The sequence below is a fragment of the Bombus terrestris genome, chromosome 3 (genome assembly GCF_910591885.1).
Source record: "Bombus terrestris chromosome 3, iyBomTerr1.2, whole genome shotgun sequence".
NCBI lineage: Eukaryota > Metazoa > Arthropoda > Insecta > Hymenoptera > Apidae > Bombus > Bombus terrestris.
The window spans coordinates 14,968,611-14,992,727 of NC_063271.1; the positions used below are offsets into that span (position 1 = coordinate 14,968,611).

The window sequence follows — 24,117 nt, forward strand, 5'->3', positions numbered from 1 at the left end:
AACTATTTAAGCGAACATCGAAGCCAAAGTATTTTCTATTTCGTGTAATAATCTTCTTTTATTAGTCCATTTGTCTTTTATTAGTCCAAAATTATTAGTCCAGTTGTATAGCGTTTTATCTATAATTGCTTCTTTGGTTTCGGATTTTGTAATGCAATTAGTATAATATAATGAACTGGTATAATAGATGTATCTACATCTCCCTAATTATACGACTATACGATTATCCATCGTTTTCCAATTGTAACAGATATTAATTTCCTCTCGCATATCTGCGTTTCTAATTCTTTGGAACCCATTGTCACTATACAAGCTATTACAAACTAATATCATTCACAGTGAAGGACGAAACTTACTAAACGATGTTTCTGCGCCAACAGAATCCACTAATGTTTATAGTTTCTGTACGAGAACATTGTTCGCTCGCTCGATCTCTAGACGTTCGAATATTTTTGTGATCCCGTTTCAGTACACTTATGCAATCAATGTTTCACCCTAAAACATTATTCAATTCGCTTCTGTATATATGTAGTAATTTCGGTAGTCTTGTGCCTTTAGCATAATTGCGACATTACCTTCAAAACTTAATAGTGGACACTCAATTCTTGGGACGCTTATGTACATACGTTCGAAGTTCAAACGCTCCTGTCACCAATGACCATCGTGGCGTCACAGGAGAAATCGTGGACGGTCATATATAACCAACGTGGCAGTCGAAGCGTTAAGAAAATCACTGGTCGTTTCACAAATAATGTAAAGATTTGAACTTTAGATATATTTGGTAGTAAAATTTATTGAATCCAACAGAGTTATAACTTCAGAGTTATAACTTCGGTTCAGAGTGTTATAACAGAGAAAGTTGAGAGCTCATTTTAGGAAGATTTATATATTAGGTTGTCCGAAAAGTTCCTTTCGCTTTATGAGGAAATAATAGACGCACAACGTTTTTTGTTTTATATTATTTTTTCGAATTACCTACGATCCATTTTGTTCTCTTGAGATAAACACCGCGACATTTCACAGACTTGGTTTCACATTTGTATGAAGGTGCACTGTTGTAAAAAACATATTTGCGAAAGAAAGACACTTTTCGGACAACCTACTATATAATGTATAAATATAAGAAATATAATATAATATAATTTAATGCCACGCATGAAAACTCACCAATACTGGTATTTATTAGACAAAAATACTTTTTCTCCGTTAACTCCTATTTTTCATATGAGTAATTAAAAGGATTCAATTAACTAAACTAGCTGCATGAAATAAAATGAACCATAAATGTATTATACCTAGGACGTAAATTATAGAAGTTATTTTAAATACAACACTTTGAAAGAAAATAATGGCAGTATACATACGTAGATCAGTAGATTTATCGCGAAATACAAGATACGTACCTTTAATACCTCGATTTTTTCTAATTTTACTACTTGGTTCGAACCTTATCTACTCGTTTAATTTATATCATCCGCGGGGGACTTCGAGTTATCGATAACATGTCAAATATATGATTTATTACTTCTTTATCACGTTAGTGCCAAACATCCGCCTTTGTGATATTTTTCTACAGCCAGTGATATCAAATGTTTAAAGATTAAATAAAGAGCGCAGGTTTTATTGATAGAGAACATTGATAAAATGAAATCAAGATTGGCCGAATTTAAATTTTTTAACTTCGAAATAAAAATAAAAAGAATTACATACGTATGTATGAACGGATTTTCTCTGAAAAAATAATTCGACAATATAGAATAACGATTTTCTGTTTACGTTTTTATTTTCGGCAAAATGAAGCTTGAAAGTTGTCCGTGTACCTTTTGGCTTGTCCGATCGCACTATACATTAGTATTTCGACAGTATTACGAAAGATACTGATTGATATTACATTTTAGAGAAATTAAAATTTATATTTGAAGATATTGCTGAAATTGTTGTTCATCTCGATATACATAAATTATTGCTCGTCGAATTACGCAAGTATGAACTGACGTTAATGAACTTTGAGCCTATAATTGCACAAACGCCTGTATAATTCTCTCTTGTAATTGTTTACGATTTATCTGCTCAGCGTACGTAAGTTGTTTAATACAATCCCATAAAAAAGAATACAATGAAGTGGGTCCGAGATCATCGAGATCAAGCATGGCATTGCTAATGTGTACATGATCATAAACATAGGAGTAAGCCAATTCAACGCATACCATTAAAGCGCGATCAGTGAAGTCAAAAGCAGGGCAAGTGCATTCGTAGGCGAAAAATTTTTGAACGTAACTTTCTCGAAAATGGAGCAGCAAACGAAAAATCGTTACTGTATATTTTCGAATTATTTTTGCATAAGGAATCCACATATGTCCGATTGTACTACCCTGATTGTACCGATACACTCTGTATGTAGTACGTGTGATATTATACATTAATGTACTATACACACAGTTTAGCTGTTCATCATTTACTTGAATCGATCGAATGATTAATTTGTTGGTTATGCAATGCTGCTCGTAATAATTAATTAATTGAAACGAATCGTTATCGTGGCGGAAATATTATCTACTTGAGCATAATTATCGTGACGCAACAAACCGCAGATGTTTCCGACGAGTTAAAGTTTAAGTTGTCGAATCAAACCGTTTCCTAATTACGTTCCATAATCGTATTATATATTACGTTAGTTATATCTTCAATTGGTAATATAAAATGCAACATATCACGAATAAGTACTTAGCTACGTATAGAAAATTTGAGACGACTCCAACGAAATCCAAGCCCCGATTCTAAGTCTGTTGTTTAAATCGATTCGCTTTCTAAGCGGTCTTTTTCGATAATAGATAATGATAGTATAATGCATACAAAATTATGTAGATAACGGGTTATTTAGCGTTCGCGCCATTAACTATACTATATCATTAGAATCGTACGGTATGGCATATCTATAAACGATGTAGAAACCGGATGCAATTTCGAAAATATCCGCTATTACGTTGGCTATACCTGCTACTCGAAAGACCATAGATTATACGAGATACTTTCGAGAATTTTAAATGAAGGTGAAAACGCGAAAGTGGCTACGGTTTCGCCGGTCCCAACGTAGCCAGTAATAAACGAGAGCTTTTTACTCGAACGGCGTTGAAGGATCGAGCTGATCCACGTATCGCGTGCAGATGACCCCCTTCCATGTTCCTTTTCGTTTAACGTGGCACGGCCGCGGGACATCGTTCATCACTCTGATGCATAAGCCTCCATAATGCTTGACAGCGAGCAACGAGATGACCGTACCAGGCCACGGACATTTCCTTCTCGCGTGGCTGAATTAACGCCTCGTCATTAGCAGCCTGTCTCAAACTACCTGATCGCGGCCGAAACTTCCATGTCCCATGCCATGCCATGCCATGCCATGCCGTTGTGACACGCCTTTGTCCGCCGACATTCCTCTACTACCGTGCCACATCTTTTACTTCCATCTATTATCTACGCAATTGTTTCGCAACTCCCACGACAATGCAAATTTTCATTTTCTAAACTTCAATGTATTTACGTACCTACTTCTCGTTTAACTATCATTACCTTGTCTTACAATTAATTCCTTTTTTAAATCACAAACTAAAATTTAAATAATTTTATTTATAACTTGACTGTATTTTCCATCTCGGTAAGTAACGTGGATAGGACTATACTAAAACATTCTGTTTTACTATATTCGCGATTCATGTTTATTTCGCGTAAATGAAACGTATTCGCGTTTATTACATTTACTTGATCGAGAAAATTTCACTTCACGAGATATACGAATTATGAAACAAACACGGAGAAGAATTTCTATCTTCTTCTTATTATTATTTTGCGTTTTACGTCGCATCGACTACGAGGTCATCAATATTGATGTTGGCTGTGCTTGTACTTATCGAGTTTTTTCCTTTCTATTTATTTTTCCTATTCTAGCTAAATAGAAAGAGTATGAAAATATATGTGTTCTAATAAATCAAACAAAACTTAATAACTTAAGTTTAAGTAAGTAATTAAAAACTAAACTGCTTAATAGTAGAATTATTTCGCGTAAAAACAGAGTGACATTTATCTTAAGACTATATCGATATATCAGCCAAATATCAACTATGTGATTGCGGATTTTGTCATTACCATCTTATGACAAAATCCGCAATCACTTAGTTGCCAACCCAATAAACCGTCCATACGATTTGGTCATGTCTAGGTCGATTATTTTCATCACTTGCGTCGATTCTATTAATCGTTTTGTCTGAAAGTATAATTAATTCTGTTATTAACTAATAGGAAAATACAACGGCACTGTGATCGATTGGTTGACCATAGACAAAAGTATGTTAAAAAAAGATCAGCGAATAAGTGTAAAAATAGATCACGTTACCATTTTTCAAACGTAAGTCTCTTCCAAATGAATTTACATTATGTAGTTGATCCGTGCGATCGTTCTTTTGATTTTCTTGACCAAATTTCTTGACCGAATCACGTACTGCACGCTATCGAACTCGTTACAGGTCGAAACATCGTTTCACGATACGTATATCGTATAATCCAAGATGAGAAAGTAAATCGTTAAGTCGGGGGAAAGAGACAACCAATTAAAGAGAAGGAAGCAACGGTCAAAGTGTCGGATGATCGGTAAATTCAACCAGGGAATAACATTGTGACGTTCTCTCGGCTATGTTGTTTCCCAATTACGACAGAACGGTGGAACAAAATCGGTCGGGCGGGGAAGAAACGCAAAGATCAAAAAGGGGAACACTAATCACGTTCGACGTCCGTCAGTCATTGAAATTCAGCGATCCCTCGTGGCTTTCCGCAAATCTAACCGCGGGAGTAGTTAGTCGGCGCAGAGAGGAGAACGACACTGATCGATAGGTTCCTAACGGACGGTTGAGGGGTTGTCGAAGCCTTGACCCTGCTCTTCCGTCGGCAGCTTTAATGCTCGCGGTCAGCGGGAGCCGACGCTCTCTCCGCTCGTCCAGATCGGAGCTCAGCTGTCTGCTCAGATAGGAATCTGGTCGGGGCTTAATGACGGCTCGTGACGGACGGGTATCGAAGCCGGCAGCACTGGCCAGAAGAAGAAGGGTTGGAGGAACGCGGGAGTCTGGCGTGTCACATCAACGGCGCCGCGAGATCTACGGCTTCAGTTTTACCAAACGGATTGGATTCTTTTCGTTTTGGTAGCTCTCTGCCTGTTCCACTCTTGCTACCCCTTCGCGTGTGCACACGTATATATACAACAAACCCGTACACGCGCGCGCGCGCATTTCTCTTTTCTTCTTTCCCTTTCTCTTACTCCGTCTCTTTCCTCTTCACTCGGTTTATCTTTATGTTTCTCTCTACATGCTGTCAATCCAAACAAAGGCAATCGGATAGCCAAGCCGATGCCGACCATTCGGTCGTTGCCTGAATCGAGTTACGAGCGTTTTATTCGTCAGTGGAATGTCCTTCTGATTTTGAATTCCACCAATTCCACCCTTTCAGCCTTCTCACAATCGATGGATTACTTCACGGTATATACATATAGTTTTCGGCAATGATTTTACAGAAATTCTTCATTACTGAAAAATATCTCACTTCCTGAAAACGTGATTAATGTATTTTGTTAACGCCACCGCATCTACTTTACGTGTCTCGCAACGAGGAAAATCTATTTTAATAATGATCTAGCACTTTACACAGAAATAATACTTTCTCGACGATACGTCGAGCTTATATATTTCCACATGGTTGTATCAAACAAAATTATCCTGCGATCGAGACAAACGTTTCGAGTAACATTAGTAGTTTTGTACGTACCTGTAATTACCTACATAGTGCAATACCCTACTAAGTGTTACATCGTAATATGGTTCTAAAGCAGTGTATATAACATATAAATACGCACACAGTGACGTATAACGAGACCATTACGCGACCGTACCACGTAAGCGCGTATACTCTGCATGTTTTTCCTCTCTGTTAGCAACGAAAGATCGATATATTTTCTCACCGACATTGTTGCTATGTTGTGTATTGTACAGTCTCGAAAAGTTGACGAAGAAACGAAACATGGGTATATGACATAGAGGCGGATCAACTTCTATAATTCTATAGACGTGTGTTACATACTCGCATGTATATCTAAATAGTATACATATCACGAACATGTGTGTGTGTGTGTGTGAATCTATTATATATAAATTAACGAAATAAGAAACAGCAATATTAAGTGACAGCCTTAAATAGTAAATAGTAAATTCCAGTAGTCGGGTGAATGGCGGAATGGATCAAAGAGCGCCGAGCATCTCGAAGCTTCGGTTCAGTCAGCTCTCTTCTTCTGGAATAGGCTGAAGGGGGAAGGTAATAGATTGCCTCTTTCTGACTTTTATTGTACCAGAAAAAGCTTGTCAGATTCAACGTAGAGACCCTATACTCTCCATTACGTACCATGAGAATGGACGTCAAGGTGAAGAAGTTGAGAAGGTGAGACCAAGTTGTTCTATGTTAGAAAAGAGCGTAAAGAGAGTAAACGATTTGCAGGAATTTTCTTGAAGAATAGATCGCGTCAACGTCGTATCGTAGGGAACTAATCAGTCTAAATACCGTTCGGGAACTACCATCGGGTTAAATACAGAATAAACTAAAATTTCAAATGTAAATCTAAATACGTGTGTGGAAAACGCTCCATTAAGTGCTGATAATTCGAATAAAAATGTTTCATTTTTTATTTTAAATACGATTGTATATTTTTAATAAATTTAAAATGTTTTTATGTAACTTTTATTATCGTCGATTTGTATTAATAATCTCTTTTAATTTATTGGTCTGTGTATGGATACTCTGTCATTTTGTATGTACATATGTACGTACTTTTAATACTAATGATCAGTTCTAGTATCTTGAATTTTATTTAAAAGGAAATAATATTATTAGACAGCCGTAACTTTTAAATTATTATACTTTGAAATAATATGGATTAGTAACTTTTGCCTGAATGTGAAATCGTAATCGTGAAATGCTTCTCCCGCGTAATTGATGGTTATAAGCACTTCTACATTAATTTCCAACTATCCATCGAGCGTTGTACTCATAAATCACGTCATACAGTTTTTAGCGAAGTTACACTTTTAAGAAAGCGGTTGATTCATAAAGTGAACTTGTTATCTCCGTAGCTGGCTAACGTAACTTAAGAAAATTAAACAATGATCTGCAAGTAAAACTTGTTACGTGGTTGAATATTCGATGTCCAATGTCCCTTTCGATATCTCTTTCGCTTTCGAACATTCATCGCATTTATACAAGGTTCTCCACAATTTATAAATATTTTACTTCATTTGGCGCATTCATCTAATTTCTCCTCGGCCGCGCATTCGGAATTCAGACGAACTTATACCGTGCTAGTAGAACCCTACAATTTCCTGTACAATAGAAATAGTATCCTTAGTTTTCAGTTTTCTTGTTCGATTTTAGTTTTAACGATTACCTAACGTAATGATTACCTATACATTGATGTAAAAAATATTTTCCGAGAATATCAAGCGACTCGATTACATTGGAAGATTTGGAGAAAGAGTGCGATTCTCCGCCGTTGTTCAAACAATGCGTAATTACTTAAACATAAAAGATCAAGATAGAAACTACGTTACTTTGGACGAGTGGAAATACAGAAAATTTTAAAATATTTACATATATACATAAGCCTTGTTATCGGTGGAACGATAAGCTTGAAGCCTAGTATTCGACCGAAAAGTCAGATGTTTCTTGAGATAAAGGCTTTTGGCATTGGATCGCGAAGAAGCAGCGGAAACAATCGGTTGATTGCTGACCGTTGAGCCTGGTGAAACGGAGATTTCAAGATATTCCATAAATGTAAGATGTTCGAATGACTGCGGTTCCGGCTGGCAGGTTCGAAAAGAAGGAAAAGGAAAGGAAAGGAAAGGAATGGAAGAGAAGAGAAGAGATGGGACGACAAGACGGGAGTGGTGAAGAGAGCAGAAAAGAAGAGGGAGGAAACGAGAGAAGAAGAGAGAACGAAGCACGTAGCACGAGGGCCATCAATCGTCGCGAGACGTAGACGAAGAGCCGTGGCCCACGGCAAAGCGAACCGACATCAGTCGTCGTCGTCGTTGTCGTTGTCTTCGTCGTCTTCGGCAATGTGAGAGACGAGAGACGAAGCGCTCGGAGGCCGAAGACGCGTAGACGCGCCGGCAGAAGCCGCTACTTAGCAAGCAGGCAGCAGGCATGTGTCTTAAACCTGGCTCGGACCCCCGCCTTTCCTTCCCACCACCAGCGTATCAAAGGGCCGCGTCTCCTTTGGAATTCTCCAGTTGTTAACATTTAACAGTGATGCTTCTTCACGATTTTTGTCGCACATCCCCAAACCCCTCATATCGTTCTCTCTTGTTTATTCTTCGTCTTCGTCTCTCCGTACCTTTGCTGTTCTCGCATTTTATAACGAGACGATTTCAACTAATGTAGGTGGATGCCGCGCTGTGCCGACCGTTTTTCGTCAAGCTTTTTCTTCACGGAGTTACCGGTACCCGTATCGCCGTAACACGAAATCTCGCGCTAAATTATGTTTAATGCACGCGTGATAAATGTTTCTCTATAGCACGTGCATACCCAATCAACGGCTCGCATGAAAAATGATCCTCGTCTGGTCATTATACATCGGGATCTCGCTTCGATAATTTATTACGCTTACTATACGTCCGTAGTTATTTTAATTGTACAAGCGATAAATACACCGTTGATTCGCGGTAACTTGTATTTGTAGGCTTCTAAGTATACTTATATATATTTCGAATCGATATAAATGTTCATCGTCTTTTTGCCGGTTGCCCTATCGTTTATCAACTAAATCTTCCATCCGATCTTCCGAATGATCCAGCGATTAGTTAGCGTTCGATAGGTAAGTATATCATAGAACGCAGAAGCGAAAACAAAATATATCCAATATATATATATGATATTATATTAGGTATATAGAAAACTATATTTTAACCTCTCTTATCCATTTGTACCGTGCAAAATGCCATCTTCGTGGGGCAATTTAATATTTTTCAAATTAGCCAGCACTTCCTTCGGACTCTCAGCGACTGGAAGCAAGAGAGTCGTCTGTCTCTCGCGGTAAAACGCGCGGAGGAAGGGTAACAGGGTAACTTGTGAATCCTCCGACTCTCGTAATGCTTTCGTGAAGACAGGCAGGAGTTGCGGAGGTGGCCCTGACGTTTTTACGACGAGAATTCGTCTCTATAAAACTGTCTTGGCCTTCCTACGCTGCGCCATGCGTCTCTTTCTCTCGTTCTTACTTTCCAGACTACGGTACAACGTTGATACAATGGGCATGGTGGAAAGCAAGAATAGCTGACTAGTCGGTACAGACGTACGAGTACAGCGAGAAACCATTCGCTTTAGAATCTAGTCGAGGCCGTGACCAAAACACGATCACGACGAAACGCAAACATCTTTTTCAAGCTGTACGATGCGACGATTAGAATCGAATAATAGAAATTGAAGTAAATAATCGATCGATGGTACATATCTACATTGTACGATGTATGTAATCGCTTTACTTGCTTATTTCTTACTAAGATTAGATAACAAGATTTCGATGGATCTGTGTATCTTCGATTATATAGTAGGTAGGTATTGGAAAAGCGGAATATAACGATACCAGAATCTAACGAATTTTACTACCGGTCAAAAAATAACGCAATATTTTCTAGAAATAACCGTTAATTGTGCAGGAATTATAAATGAAAATAATGCAATGATGCATAAAGGTTGCCACTGTCGTTGTGCTGTAATTAGCAAGTTGAAAAATAAATAATTAATGCAGTTGAATATAGGCTTGTTTAAATAAAATTTACGCGTAACCATATTGATTTCACAGAGTGGTACGTTTCTATGCTTTGGAGGTGGAGTTGGAAATCTACTGCGGAGTTGGAAAAAAGATAAAAAATATTTTATAAATAGAAATGTAATTAGATTCCTCTAGTTTAAATTAAAGAAAAGAAATGTATGTGTGTGAAATTTATGTAATGGGAATATCTCCTAGCACGTTTAATCGCGGAATATTTATGGAATAAAAGTACGGTTAATCATGCTACATCGATTGGCTAAAATTATATCTTTTTATGGCAGTAACGACAGCGTAGCGTTTCCTGTAAAAAAGCTTGTCGTAGTAATTTGAACCACTTCGATAAATCTTATAAGATAATCGTAGTACAACGCGGCCGTTTCCTTTGTAAAGCAATCACAGTTCCCCTATTCAGTAACTTGTCTTTCCCTTACTGGAATCAATGAATCGACGGAATGGTTATACGGTTAGCAAGATTTACGGGAATTTCGATGGAAGGGACACGTATCCCTTAACGTCATTAGCAGCTGGAAACTTCTTCGAGCGAGATTCGATCGACTCTTTCCGTCTCTCGGGAGGCGATGTTCTTCCCGCCAACGAAAAATCGCATCGAGCGATTCGAGACATGCTTGTCCCGCACCTGGAATGCGAGTTCCTGGGTCGTTCGAATATCAGAGATCGCTCAGAAAAACGTCAGTTGGCTTCTTCGCGACGCGAAATACTTCCTCGAAGCGAGAACGACTGTCGTGTCTGGTTTGTCCACGTATACAGAATCGTTAGCGTTTCGCTTTAGATATCGGTGTTCTTTCGTTTCTTTGGAAAACCTGTAACTCTTGTCACCCGTTTTATCGAGCACATTTCCTATTTCCTTGATCGTTTAAACGATCACTTATTTAGAAAAATAGCCCGACATTTTTCCATGTAGGTATATACTTATTTCCCCCCTCCTAAAATCTTTCTTAACTGCTTCTTCGAAAACGTAGAAACGTAAAGTAGGTAGGTACTCGATTAAAGAAAAAGAAAAAAGAAGAAGAAATCGTCGAACGTGATTAAACGACTGTGTATTTAAGTATAATGATAATTTTCGAATAATTACTCATTAAAGTTATTTTGATTTTTCTTTAACGTTCAATTGCTGCTCCATTACTTCGAACAATCTACCTTGTTTTTAACGGATAAAAGATTTTGCTAATTTTATCGCGTTCAAAATTATTATACGAAAGGTTTAACCTGCCATCGTTTTCGTTTAATGCAATTTTCTAGTAGGTATCTGCTCCGTATAGGTGAGTATTCTTTCACTTTGTTTTACTTTATGCGATGGCATAACGACTGTTTCATGGAAACAGATACGCGATAATAAATGTGCATTCGACTCTTTGTCAGCAGTGGTAAATAAGAGTATTATTTGAAGGCGTTTAGGTACCTACGTCGTCATCTTTCGATACTTTGATATCTTTCGTAGAGAATTTTACAAAAGTAGAAAAAATAAAAAAATCGATCGAGGATAAAAGGATGGCAATACCGTGATTCCACTAACGAAGTATAGCAAAAACGATATAGTAGTAGTTTTATTCGTAGGCCGCGCACACGCCACCAAGTTAATTAGCTTATCGGTGAATGGTGGAGCCAGTGAGAGCCGAGCGGAAGACTGTCAAGAGACGTCTCGTCAAAACGAAGAGACCAGAGAAAAGCGAAGGTCATGGAGAGATAGTCCGGAGCGAAGCGTAGCAAAGCGTATGAAGCGGTACGGAGCGGAGTAGAATGCAGAGTGGAGTGTAGAGCGTAAGATTGCGGTGCATTGGGCGCGCAGGCTGCACATTGCATGCTAAATATAAAAGCAGCTTGCGGGCAGAACGGGTCGGATCGGAAGAGTGCGCGGCGCGGCGTGGCGTGGCATGGCGTGGCGTGGCGCGCCGCGCCGTATGCCTACGCCATCTTGCATGGAAGAGTCATTTGCGTTAGTCCTGCCCACAGAGGGCAGCCTGGCTCCGCCTCCAGTTGCCGGTTGTACATAAGCAGAACCATCTTTATTACCCTCGGGCACTAACCGTAAAGGAAACGAGTCGAGAGAAGCGGCGAACGAGAGAGCGAGCGAGAAGCGAGCGAGCGTCGAAGAGGGTCGAAGAGGATCCGATGGGGCCGACGCGACGCGACGGGCCGAGTCTGCTATCCTGTACGTACACGTTTGAACGAGCCTATGTATATACGTGTGCACGTTGCCGCGCGAGTACCGAAAGCTAAAGGGAGGGCAGTACGTCTCTCGTGGAGATCGAGTGGCCGTTTCAGGGATCGGTCCGAAGAATTATGGTATGAAGTGGTGGGGCATGACGGTGCCGTAGGCATAGTTTGTCTTTATAACGTCTGCGCGGCCGCGGCTGAACTTCAAACGAGCCGCTGATGGCTCAAAGTGGTTGACCGGGATATAAATCCACGGCCCACCTCGCTCGTCTGCTTGGATTTTCTTTCTCTTTTGCTCTCGTTTCTTCTCTTCACCGAGACTGGATCTCGTCCTTCCAGCTTGCTCGCTTCGCTTCTACCTTTGCCTTTGCCTTTGCCTTTACCTTTGCCTCTGCCTCTGCCTCTGCCTTTGCCTTTGCCTTTGCTTCTGCCTCTGCCTCTGCCTCTGCCTCTGCTTTTGCCTTTGCCTTTGCCTTTGCCTTTGGTTTTGCCTTTGCCTTTACCTTTGCCTTTGCCTTTAACTTTCACGCTCCTCCTGTGCATACGCTTCAGCCTTTCCCTTCTTCGTGCCCGAACTATCTTATTCTTTTGCTATGCGCGATATATTTCCTCTTGAAAATCGTCGCGATAAGTAGTAGTATATTTATTCGATGATTTGTATTCTATGCTCGATCCGTGCTTTTTACGATAATGTTCGCCTCGCGTTTTGATGTTCCGATCTTGTCGTAGGTCGTTACGTTGTTACGGACGACTCGTGTTTTTCGACGGAATTGACGCTGGGCTATGTCGAGTCGTGTGGAGGCAGTGCTGGAGACCGCCGCGTCTCGAATCTCGAACGTGTGATCGATGTGCACGAATAGCGAGCAAATATCGATCGATGACTCTTTTTGTATCCGAGACACGACGTAGCCCGAATCGGACAGGGAATTTTCCGCTAACCTTCGACCGCACTTACGCTTTTCCTCTAATCGCCGATCGATCGTTTTCCTCCATTTCGCACTTTCGTTTCCATTTTCGATAAAACGACAAGCGTTGAGATACGAAAGATTTATCGGCGGTGAAAAATTCCCTGCGTTTTGATTTTTGCGGATTCGTTAAATAAAGATGCGATGTAAAATTTATCCGTTTTCGGAAAAATAAAATTTGGACTCGTTTGGTTACAAATTGGTGCATACCCGATTTTCCAAACGCGATTTTGAACGAAAAGATAGTATTCTTTACTTTAAACTTATTTTTACGTGTAAAATAATCCCTTGTTGATTTTCTAATTCTGTACAGTCACGAATTAACCAATTCATGTTTACTCGACAAAGTTTGAACTTATTTTTACGTGTAAAATAATCCCTTGTTGATTTTCTAATTCTGTACAGTCACGAATTAACCAATTCATGTTTACTCGACAAAGTTTTGAACTTGAGTTTCTCAAAAACGATTCGTCACATGCATAAATCTTTCCGATTATAGCATAATCGCCGAGAAGCCTCGTATACTTTGCTCTAAAAGTTAAAATAAATTATTGAAATAATAAGTTGATCGACAGATAACAAAATGTCAATTTTCCATATCTAGATACAATTAGACTTAAGTAAATACTGTGAAATCTTGACACATAATATTTGTAGATTTATCGTATGATTTCGATAATGTTAACTGACAGTTACTAGATATTTTTGGTTTGTCAATACGATATAAAAAGCTGGATGAATCATATGTATGAAAAATTTAAGGCGTAACACTATCTTAAACTAAACGGAAAATTTAATAAATGACATCGATAAAAATTTTATTTACGTATCGTTTTATGAGCGCGAATGACGTAGGTATTTGCGTAAAGAAAGAAGATTATATAAGATTGATACAAATCGCAATAGTATAAACTTTGTCTTTTAAAAGATAAAATTTTATACATCTATCTATCTATTTTATACATTCGATATAAATAAATAGTATAAATAATATAAATATATGTATGTCATAATATATAATAGTATATAAATAGTATAAAATATAACAGCATGCATAGTATATAAATGTAAATAATATAAATTTAAAGGTGAAATTAAACTACGATAGATGTACATATAAGTTTAATCTTTTATTCGTTTGAATTACATAAATATATAGAGGACAAATAATTACAAAAACGAATGGTAAATTTTGTATGATATAATTAAAATATTCATTACTACCTAATATAAAATACCAAAAGGTCTTAATCTATATACATATACGTAAAATCTGTAAAATCGGTAAAAATCTAATGAGAAAGTTCAGACAATAAGATTATATTAATAGATAACAGGTATGTTCTTCTTTTAAAAAATATGTCTACTTATAACGACATCTTTATTGCTTCATAAAGTAGTGCAACATACTTGTTACTTTTAAAAAATCTGGAAAATTTGACTTATTCCATCGCATAACATTATTTAAAGATGTAAAACAATTAAAAAGTCTCTAGCTTCAAAAGTAAAAATTTGATCAAGTCGTTTAAAGGGAAGCTCAAAGGTGAAATGGATGAGAAATGAAAGGATTGCGAGTGTCTGAAATTTCGATGACATTCGTAAGAATTTGTTAAAGGGAAATAGAGGAGTCGATCGTTCTGTCACAAACGGTATCAGTGGCGCGACATCCGCTGAGCGTTATCAAGCAACGCAAAGAGTCCAACCGACATTTTCTTCTGGCACATTCAACATATCCGGCATTATCAGTGCACCGTTAGTTGACAAAGCACGATCATTATTCAAAAGGACGCGAGCCTGGAGGGCGGCGAGCAGTTTTGTAGCGGAAGACATTGGACAAATGGGGTTGTTCCGTGGACAGGCAGGTTATCTCGGTCAGTCGTCGAGTAGCCACCCCACTAAATCACTCAGTTCTCGCCCTCCAACCCGACGACCTCTGCCGTTGGCACTCTCAATCTCGATAATGTCTGGAAACATCGACATGCCACGTTTGTTTGAACTTCCTTAAGAACTGTTTCCTTTTATTTTGCGTTAGGTATATCAAGTTGCGCGTTCGATAGAAAATACATAAACGTCTTATTTATTGGATTTGGAAAAAGTTACGCATTTATAAACTACGAAACTATAAGTATAAACTACGAGGAATATAAATAATATACGAGTGGCTAATTCGGTACTTGAAAGAGATCCTTTATGTTTAATAATGAATTAGTTAAAAAATAATATTGTGACGATAGATAAAATTATTTTTAAATTTTATTTTAATCTTTATATTTCCTACATAATGATCCAGATTTTATTATATCACGCTTTATTTAAAAAAATAATTATTTAAACATATTTCTCTAGTAAATCTTCTTCTTTTCGTTATTGAATGATATTGAGTTGCCATATGTATACAGTGGTTCGGATTAATACTCGGACACCTGAAACAAAACGACTGTTTAAAAATTGGACCAAACGATTTCAGCTTTTTTGAGAAGCTACAAGAATTAATATACCAGACGACGCGTAAAAATATGTTTCTTTGAAAAAGTTGCAATTGTCGGAATCGCGAAGAAGATGATAAAGGTCGCTTCTTTCAACTTTTTTATCTAAGCTTGTAATGAAAATTTAAACGATACGTTTTGTAGATTTATGGCAATAATGTATATACACGCTAAAAATTTTAGAAAGATCGGTTGATGCAAAAACAGACGACAGGCATCGAGAGACGTAGGAATATTTAGATTTAGTACTGTTACAAGCAGAAAGTCGTGAAAAACTGTTTATAGCTCGTAACAACGTTGATCGATTTCGATGAAACTTTTAGAATCTACATATACGACAACAGGTGGAAATCCATTAAAACGAAAAAAGACTTTTATCATCTTTATACGCGAGGACAAAGGAACCTGTCAAATACCTATCTATCCTTTCATAAAAATGTTGAAAGATGTTAGTGATCAAAAATAATCGCATTGCACGCGACTGTAAATATCATAGCAAATATCGAGCTCGTATCTAAACTCAAATAATCACATTCGAGCACGTCATCCATCACCAAAGTTCCCAAACTTGTTCATCGTAAAACACACGGATGGTGAACGAGATTCGATTCCATTTGCCGCTCACCTCAAACCCCTGATCATTGTTTCTCTGATTCTCAAATTTTGCTACTCTCTCTTTACGGTATGCGTCACGTAATTTCTTAACAATGAAATTTAATTATAGTAACGATAGCAAACAGATGTATCGTATTTGATAAACATTATAGGAATCAAAATAGAAAAAATAGCATAATGTTCATGCTATTAACAATTTCGAAGATGAAATTATTTATGCGGTTAGAATATATCGGAACAGCAGTCATTCGTTAAATATTGACGAAAAAAGAGACCCAGTAGACCCAGTTCCAATGACCTTGACCTTGACTTTGACATATACTGTCATGGATATTCTCCTGAGTAACCTCTGACTAAGAAGGTTTTCGCCGTCGTTCGTTATTACTTCACAAGTTATTGACAAAAAAAAAAAAAAAAAATTGTGAGAAACAATATATGGTATGTATGATATTTATGTACGGTAAAAGAAATACAGCACGCGTTTATCGTTTACTCCATTGGCTCGTAAAAATTTAATCTAACTCAATACCAATGCCACACGTGAGGGAAACAAGCGAGCAAGGAATTTTTAAGGAAAATAGATTTTTAGTCGAAAATTGGACCCTCTTTGCTCGCACGTGGAATTGGTATTGGGTTGAACTAGGTTTTTACGAGTGACCGGAGTAAGTGAGCAACGCGTGCGGTGTTTCTTTCAAATAAAAACCGGGAGATAAACGCGACTATCGCGTCGACTGTGTCTGTGTTCGTAGTCACATATATTTACGTATAGGTAAAATACGATGTACATAGCAGTACTACTATATCTTTCTTAATAACTTTTTAAGGAATAGCGACCGACGAGTTTGTTGGAGCTTGCTCGCGAGAGTATCCTTGATAATAAAGTATACAGGATCCGATGGGATAACATGTAAAAGCGGATATGACACGATTTTTTATGCAAAAATAAGAAAAAAATATAGAATAAATTTTTTTGATTGTTGGCTTAATTTTCGAGAAAAAGCAATTTAAAAACCCGCAGCGTCCTCACGCTGTAATGCCATAGTTACGCCACCGAGCGATATATAACAAATATCGTGTTTACAAAGAATGCTGTACGATGCGGAGCGATCGGTTTTCGTTCAAACACACACCGATGAGTTACACGAATAGAGATTACATCGATATGATCTAGGAGCCTGTAAGGGTAATTTATTAGCTACTGTTCGGTACTACAGAGAGCGATATCCTAATCGGCGTGTTCCGAATAGAAGAACTATTGTAAGAGTGCAGCGAAGTCTTTTAGAACATGAATGTTTCGTACCGTGGCGTCCAGATTGCGGCCGTATGCAACAGCGAGTGCTTATCGAAGACAATGTTTTGGAAGATATTGACAACAGTCCTGCAATTAGCGTGATATCACTGTCTCGTAATTATGATGTCAGTGAGAGGACCATCCGTTGCATATTACGCGATAATAGAGTGTACCCGCATCATGTAACACGAGCACGTGCATTATCAAACTGTGATTACGTACCACACGAGTGGTATTTTCACATTGGTTATTTGAACAACATAATAGTAATCCACAATCTACCTCGTACGTTTTATGGGCAGATGAGGCACAATTCTGCAGATATGGTGCTTTTAATATCCATCATACACATCTATGGTCCTCCACAAATTCTTGTGCAACGCGAGAGACCCGTTTCCAGAAAAGGTATACCGTTAACGCATAGGCTGCAATAGTTGGTAATTACATAATCGGTCCGTACATTTTGTCAGATATTCTAACGGGATAGACTTATTTAAATTTTCTTCGTGAGCACTTATCGACATTGTTAGACGATGTGCCTTATGGTATACGACAACGACTGATCTTCCAGCATAATAGCGCTATACCATACTTTGCCAATGAAGCAAAAAGATTTGTAAACGATGATTATCGTTATTGGGTAAGCCGTGAAGGAACGATCAACTGGCCTTCGAGGTCCCCGGATCTAACACCCCTGGATTTTTATTTGTTTTATTTAGCACATTAACGAAAAAATGTATAGTGTAGGTATATAAAGACGGGACCAATTAACACGAGTAATTAATCACGCATTTGAAGAATTGAAAAGCCGAGATACGTTGGCAAGGATTCATGATGTGGTAATTAGAGGGACATAGCTATACATCCGACAATGAGGACAGTTTCAAGAATTTTGTACTTGATAAAATAAAACTGTTTTCATTTACGAAATTTCCTTCGTTCCTCTCTCTCAACTCAGTAATTTTTAAATGCTGTCTAGAGCGTTCTTTATAAACAAGATACGCATTATGCGTTGCTTGTATCGTGACTTTGCAATAATAACGTCGTGGTGACCCATTTTCAAACTCATATTTTCAAACTCGATTTTTTCGAAAACCAAGCCGAGAGTCAACAAATTTTATTCTACTTTTCTTACTTTTTACATAAGGAATCACGTTGGACCCTGTGTCAAGGTCGAAATCATTGTGACTGGGTGCCCTTTTATCAACATTTTAATTCATGTAATCCGTGTAAATCTGTAATTTCGTGAAACGCGAAAAAACGATGCATATCAGAGCTCTTTTATACATCGTCAGTAATAAAAATATACGTACCTCTATATACGTATATTTCTAATCCTCATATGAAGTATATAATACACAACATATACGCAAATATACGATACACAATATCGTTTCTCCAACACATGGTAACGTTAAGAAATTAAGATGATTAAGCTGAATTGCAAGGTGAATTTTTTATTAAATTCCACAACCATACCTCTTAATATCTTGATTATTTTTCTCGGTATCGTAAAATGTATTTCCATTAATGATCCTTCCAATGGTTTCATAATAACGCGTTCGAGACTTCTTTATTAAAATTAATGGCTTACGTTTATTGAAGCTTACAGAGAATGTAATTTTCCGCGAGAAAAGAAAGTCGACCGAGTTCTACCGTTGAAAAATCTACTTTATTAGCTGTATAGTAGAGTATACGGTACACAAATCATGTAACTTGGAAAAAACCGTTGGTTATAAAATAAATAATCGAGAAGAAGTTTATCAATCGTTAAGCTTGAGCGTAAACGTGCTGTAAAATCAGCATGCCCCTGTTATCTATAATAAAGAAAACGGTTAGTAGAACCTTGTATTCTTGAATTTTACGCATTATTAAATATCTATCAAAGTAAACGTCACTGATGTGCACTGTGCAGCTTGGCAAAGCAATCTAAGAGCACTCTGGTAGAATACGTCTTTGTAAAATTATGCACACTCATTAGCACGTAATAAACGGTAATGTGCTTCGCACAATCTTTATACCGTCCACTATGCTTCTTTCAACAGTTAATGCATTTCGCTTTTCCATCGGTACATAGCGACATTAACATATGATTATAAGTAACCTTTTCGAAGAAGTATTGCCGAAGTATTCCGATAAAATGAACTGTCTTCATAAAAGGTAAGTCATAAAAGGTAACTGTCTTCATAAAAGGTAAGTTAAGAAGATGAATTGAATTATTATTATTATAAATTGAATTACGATAATCATCGTAATATTTTCTGCTTATTATTTACATTTCAGAATTTAAATATATCTACATCAATTTCTAATAAATTTCGATTTATTGCTATTTTTATGTAGAAAATACCTTTTGACATACATCTTTTTAGACACATATATGATATATTAATATATTATATAGCGCAAATATTCTTTGTACAAGTAGAATTATGATATTTCTTCGTTATTCGTTATTGCAATTTAATATGTATAGGGCAAATTTATTATATGTCAGGAATAGCGATAACTTGTTAAGTTTTTTGTATATTAATTTTGATATTCTCCATGATTACATACATAATTGTCAGTTAATACTTGTGAGGAAACAGCGAGCATAGTTTACAAATTTTTTAACGAGGAAAACATTTTTAGTCTACTTACTGCTTATTTTAACTTTTCAATATTGAATAAAAAAGTATAAAAGAATTCAGTCATACCATTACATAGAACGTACCTCATAACCGTCGTCACGATTTTTCAAGAACGTCTGATAATGTGAAAAAAATGTTTCTAGCGAAAGCTAACTAGTTTTCAAGCGGTTATAAATTGCAATATGAAGAAATTCCAAAAAATTTTTTCCGATGGAAGGTCAAAACACATTGAACTTTTTATGGCATTGTGTATTGTTTACTTCACAATGTTCTAGATGATGCTCAGACAAATATCTTTACAACTTCAAGTTCGATGAATGAAGCACTTGTGACGAATTATAACTGACGCTTCCATGATGATTTGTGTATAATACATTTGAGTAATGTAACTGAGATTATATATATTCATATCAGTTATCTTCTGTGACTTGTAATTTACGAGCTGTCTCATAAATGATTTGCCTCTTATTTAGTTGCAATTATAGTTCAATGATCCAACTGACACAGTTAATGTAAGCAATGTATATATGGGAAACAAAAGGAAACAGAACACGAACATAAAAATATGTATGTATTGCGTATCAAAAGATTTATTGTTTTACGATAATTTTCTGTATTACATATACAATGAATGTTACACTGACGAATCACTGATAGATAGAATATAAATTCATCGTGTGGAAATGTGTTCAAGCGATTTATTTATAAAAAAATTTATCATAGTAAAAGACCTTTCACATTTAAATAAATTATTTGCAAATGTTTTTTTATTAAATGAAAAGAATCATAGTAAAAGACCTTTCACATTTAAATAAATTATTTGCAAATGTTTTTTATTAAATGAAGAGAATTATGCCTATACGATTAATAGTTTTCGAAGTGACATTTTCATTAACAATATCTCATTAATCCTTGTATAGGTAACCAAAATGTTCACCGCTGTTGAGCAACAGGGGTAGCCGGCTACCCCAAGCGTCCCATTCCGAAACAAGCGATATATAGCGATAATTTTACTGTCATTCATTTCCGATACTCTTAATTTTAATATAATTCCACGATAGAGTCAATAGTTTCTGTCATTGGCATGTATGCGTGACGCGCATTGTTCAGCCTGATTCATTTGTTGTTAATCATTTATTTTTTTATGTTAATAAATAAGTAGCATTAAGAATTTGCTATTCTATATAATTTTTTTGTAAAATTCTCATTCATATAATTTGTCGGTTCTATTGTTAATACAGCTATTATCAAACATTTTTTGCATAAATAATATCGCTTCTATGATATTTTGTCAATGTAGAAAATTACTAAAGGAAGTATAGAAATGAGTAATCCACACAAGCAATTGTGTATTATAAGCGATTAAGTATTGATATTGCGTGCGAGCCTATTAAATATTTTCTCTTCAATGCCACGATCGAAATGGATTGGTAAATCTTTTTGTGCCATTCATTTACGCCTCCTAAATCGTATCTTGTCATTCGTTTTATTTTAACTTCCCAAAAACCGATACAAGTTTTTAACGACTAAGATGAATCGTATTATCAAATGAATCGCGCGGTTTTATTAACTTTAAAGGAGGACAAAAGTAATCGAGAAACGGACATGATCGCGAGGAAGAAGGAGCAGGAATAGCGATAAAGGGATGAACGAAAAGAAGGAAAGAGGCAGGAAGAATGAAATGGTGGCAAGCGGAAGATGGGGAAGAAGGATAAAAGCGAGAAGAAAGAATGGGAAGATAAGAGGAAAGTCTGCGAAGCACACGATGTTTCCGTGGCAGAAGCGGCTTGTTTACCGCAACCACTATTAGCTCCCAATCCAACTACGAGGCACCAAGTCCTGCACCGGGCTAAAGACAGGGATTTCGCTTCCCTTTGCGCGCAAACGCCGTTTCCTTTATTTATTTATCTTTGTCCGCCACCCGCCAGCAATGCTTGCTCAGTTGTCTTTTCTCCGGCTTTCCATTATTCTGTCGTAGGACAGTTTACGTTAGCACTGAAACGATTCGTCGCTTTGAAGCTGTAACCCATCATCGTCGCTGTCTCCGAGGGGATACACCGTTTTTACCTTGCAACGGTCTCACGACACCGTTTTTCTTGGAACCTCTTTCTTACCAACTACAAGAATATACATCACTAACGTTATATAAATTTAATTTAAATGAATATAATTACGCGTACAGGATTGTCAAATCAATTTTAACGGTTTGCAATAAACCTTTTTTCGTGTAATAATTAGAGATCGAAAACGTGAATGAATCATGTTAACAAGAATTAATTTTAATTATTATTAATTTCTTATCAAGTGGTTGAGGGGAAAGAAGCGTTGGCACAAGCGCGACTAAGTCTAAGATACGAGAGAAGAGAAGTTTAAACTGGTATTTCTCTTTGATAAAGGAGATCCTTAATAACGAATTTAGCTTGTTACCAAGTGATTAAGAAGAAGGAGTCACACTTATTCTAGATCATAATAATAATTATTATATGTATATAAATATTTACTATTGTACATATTGTTATAAAGACTGAATGTGTTACAAGTATCTTTTCCGTAAAATGTTGAGAAACGATGAAAATAAACGTGTTTCAAGTTAACAATCTCTTTGTTACATAATTTAGCGAAAATTGTTTCGGATACCGAAATTAAGTGCTATACAAGGGAGGCTCGCATAGTGCATTATTTGATTTTGTATACCACCAGCTTTATTTGTTGAAATTTTAATATCATTTTCAATTTTTAATGGAAAAATGAAATTTTGCTTGTCGTAACAAAAGTCGCGAATAATATTAAAACAAAATCAGCGGTATTTGTATGAAAACGGTCATTAAACTGCCTTCAAAATAGTTCTAAGAACAGTAATACGTTCTACATGCTGTTTCATTCAAATCATTTTTTTTAACGATGTGCCTTGTAAATTGAAAATATTTTCAAGTTTAAAGTATACCTGCGATATTATCTATATACACATTTTATTAATAAAGGTTTCTTCACACGTTAAATAAAAATATATTACGATATTACGATAAAAACATTCGTAGATGTTTTTGTCCGAAAGATTTTTTGCGGCTCTTAACATTTTCTCAATCCTATGAAGTTAAGTAAACTATGAAAAAAGCTAAAGGTTCAAGCGGATCATCCGCATGAAAGATAGACAAAGAAGCTGATATTGCGACGAGTATGAAAATGTCAATTCTCTATAAATCTTATGGCCTTTGAAACAGAAATTAATCAGGTAGAGTGGCGAAGTTCGGGATTATCAGGTTTCACATCAACACTGCGGTTTTGCCAGGCCGAGATCCCCGAAGTCCTTTCTCACACTCCTGGTTCGGATCAGGGGTTGGATAGTGTTGGCGGGGCTGGAATGGATCGTTGGCCTCGAGGGTGTAGGTGGATACGTACGAATTGAGAAAGGGTAGGTTTTCTCTCTGTCTGTCCTGTCGGTTTTCTGCTGTTCGCGTTCGCACTATCCGCTCTACTCTTACCCCGTCTAGCTCGTAAAGTGATCGGGCGTTTATTCGCCACGCTGTCGGGGACAAAGTGGACTGCGCTCCCTGTCGACTGCTGCTATTTGTCTTCTGACAAGGAAACCTAAAACTACGATCCTTTTTCGCTAGTACGTGAACACTATGAAAGGTTAATGCGGATATGCTATGAGATCGGACGCGTGTTAGCCAGATGTAACACTCAACTTTCGTAAAAGATTCCACTAGTTCTTGCGCACGTGACATCTTTCGAAGCCGTTAGAAAATTGCTTCTTCTACACGACCATCTATATGTCAACCGTTTATTAAGTAATCTCGTCGAACGAATGCGAGTCCTTAAAAGACACGATTAGCTTCGTTTCTGAAATATAAAGATAAACGATACATTCGGCTACCCATGCAACAACGAAATGTAATATCTTGTTTGCGCGATTAAGAAGGAAATACGCGGTCAAAGCGTATTAGTTTGAGGAAGGAGGAGTAGCTTTGCAGTAGGGATGGAAATGGATTGCGAGCAATGAGGGACTGAAGCCACAAGCTCGTCAAGCACGAGGCAGACAAGGAGACAAACGAGGTACCACTAATTGCCGCTATCGTTCGACCGCGATTCTTCACGA

At 37.1% G+C, this 24,117-nt stretch overlaps 1 long non-coding RNA gene across 1 annotated transcript; it reads left to right on the forward strand.

Moving 5' to 3' along the window:
• The first annotated feature begins 11,849 nt into the window (after window positions 1–11,849).
• On the forward strand, window positions 11,850–22,612 carry LOC125387237. The gene is made up of 2 exons (XR_007227823.1): window positions 11,850–12,023; window positions 21,597–22,612. It is a non-coding gene; the product is annotated as an uncharacterized LOC125387237 (long non-coding RNA).
• The last annotated feature ends 1,505 nt before the right edge of the window (window positions 22,613–24,117 follow it).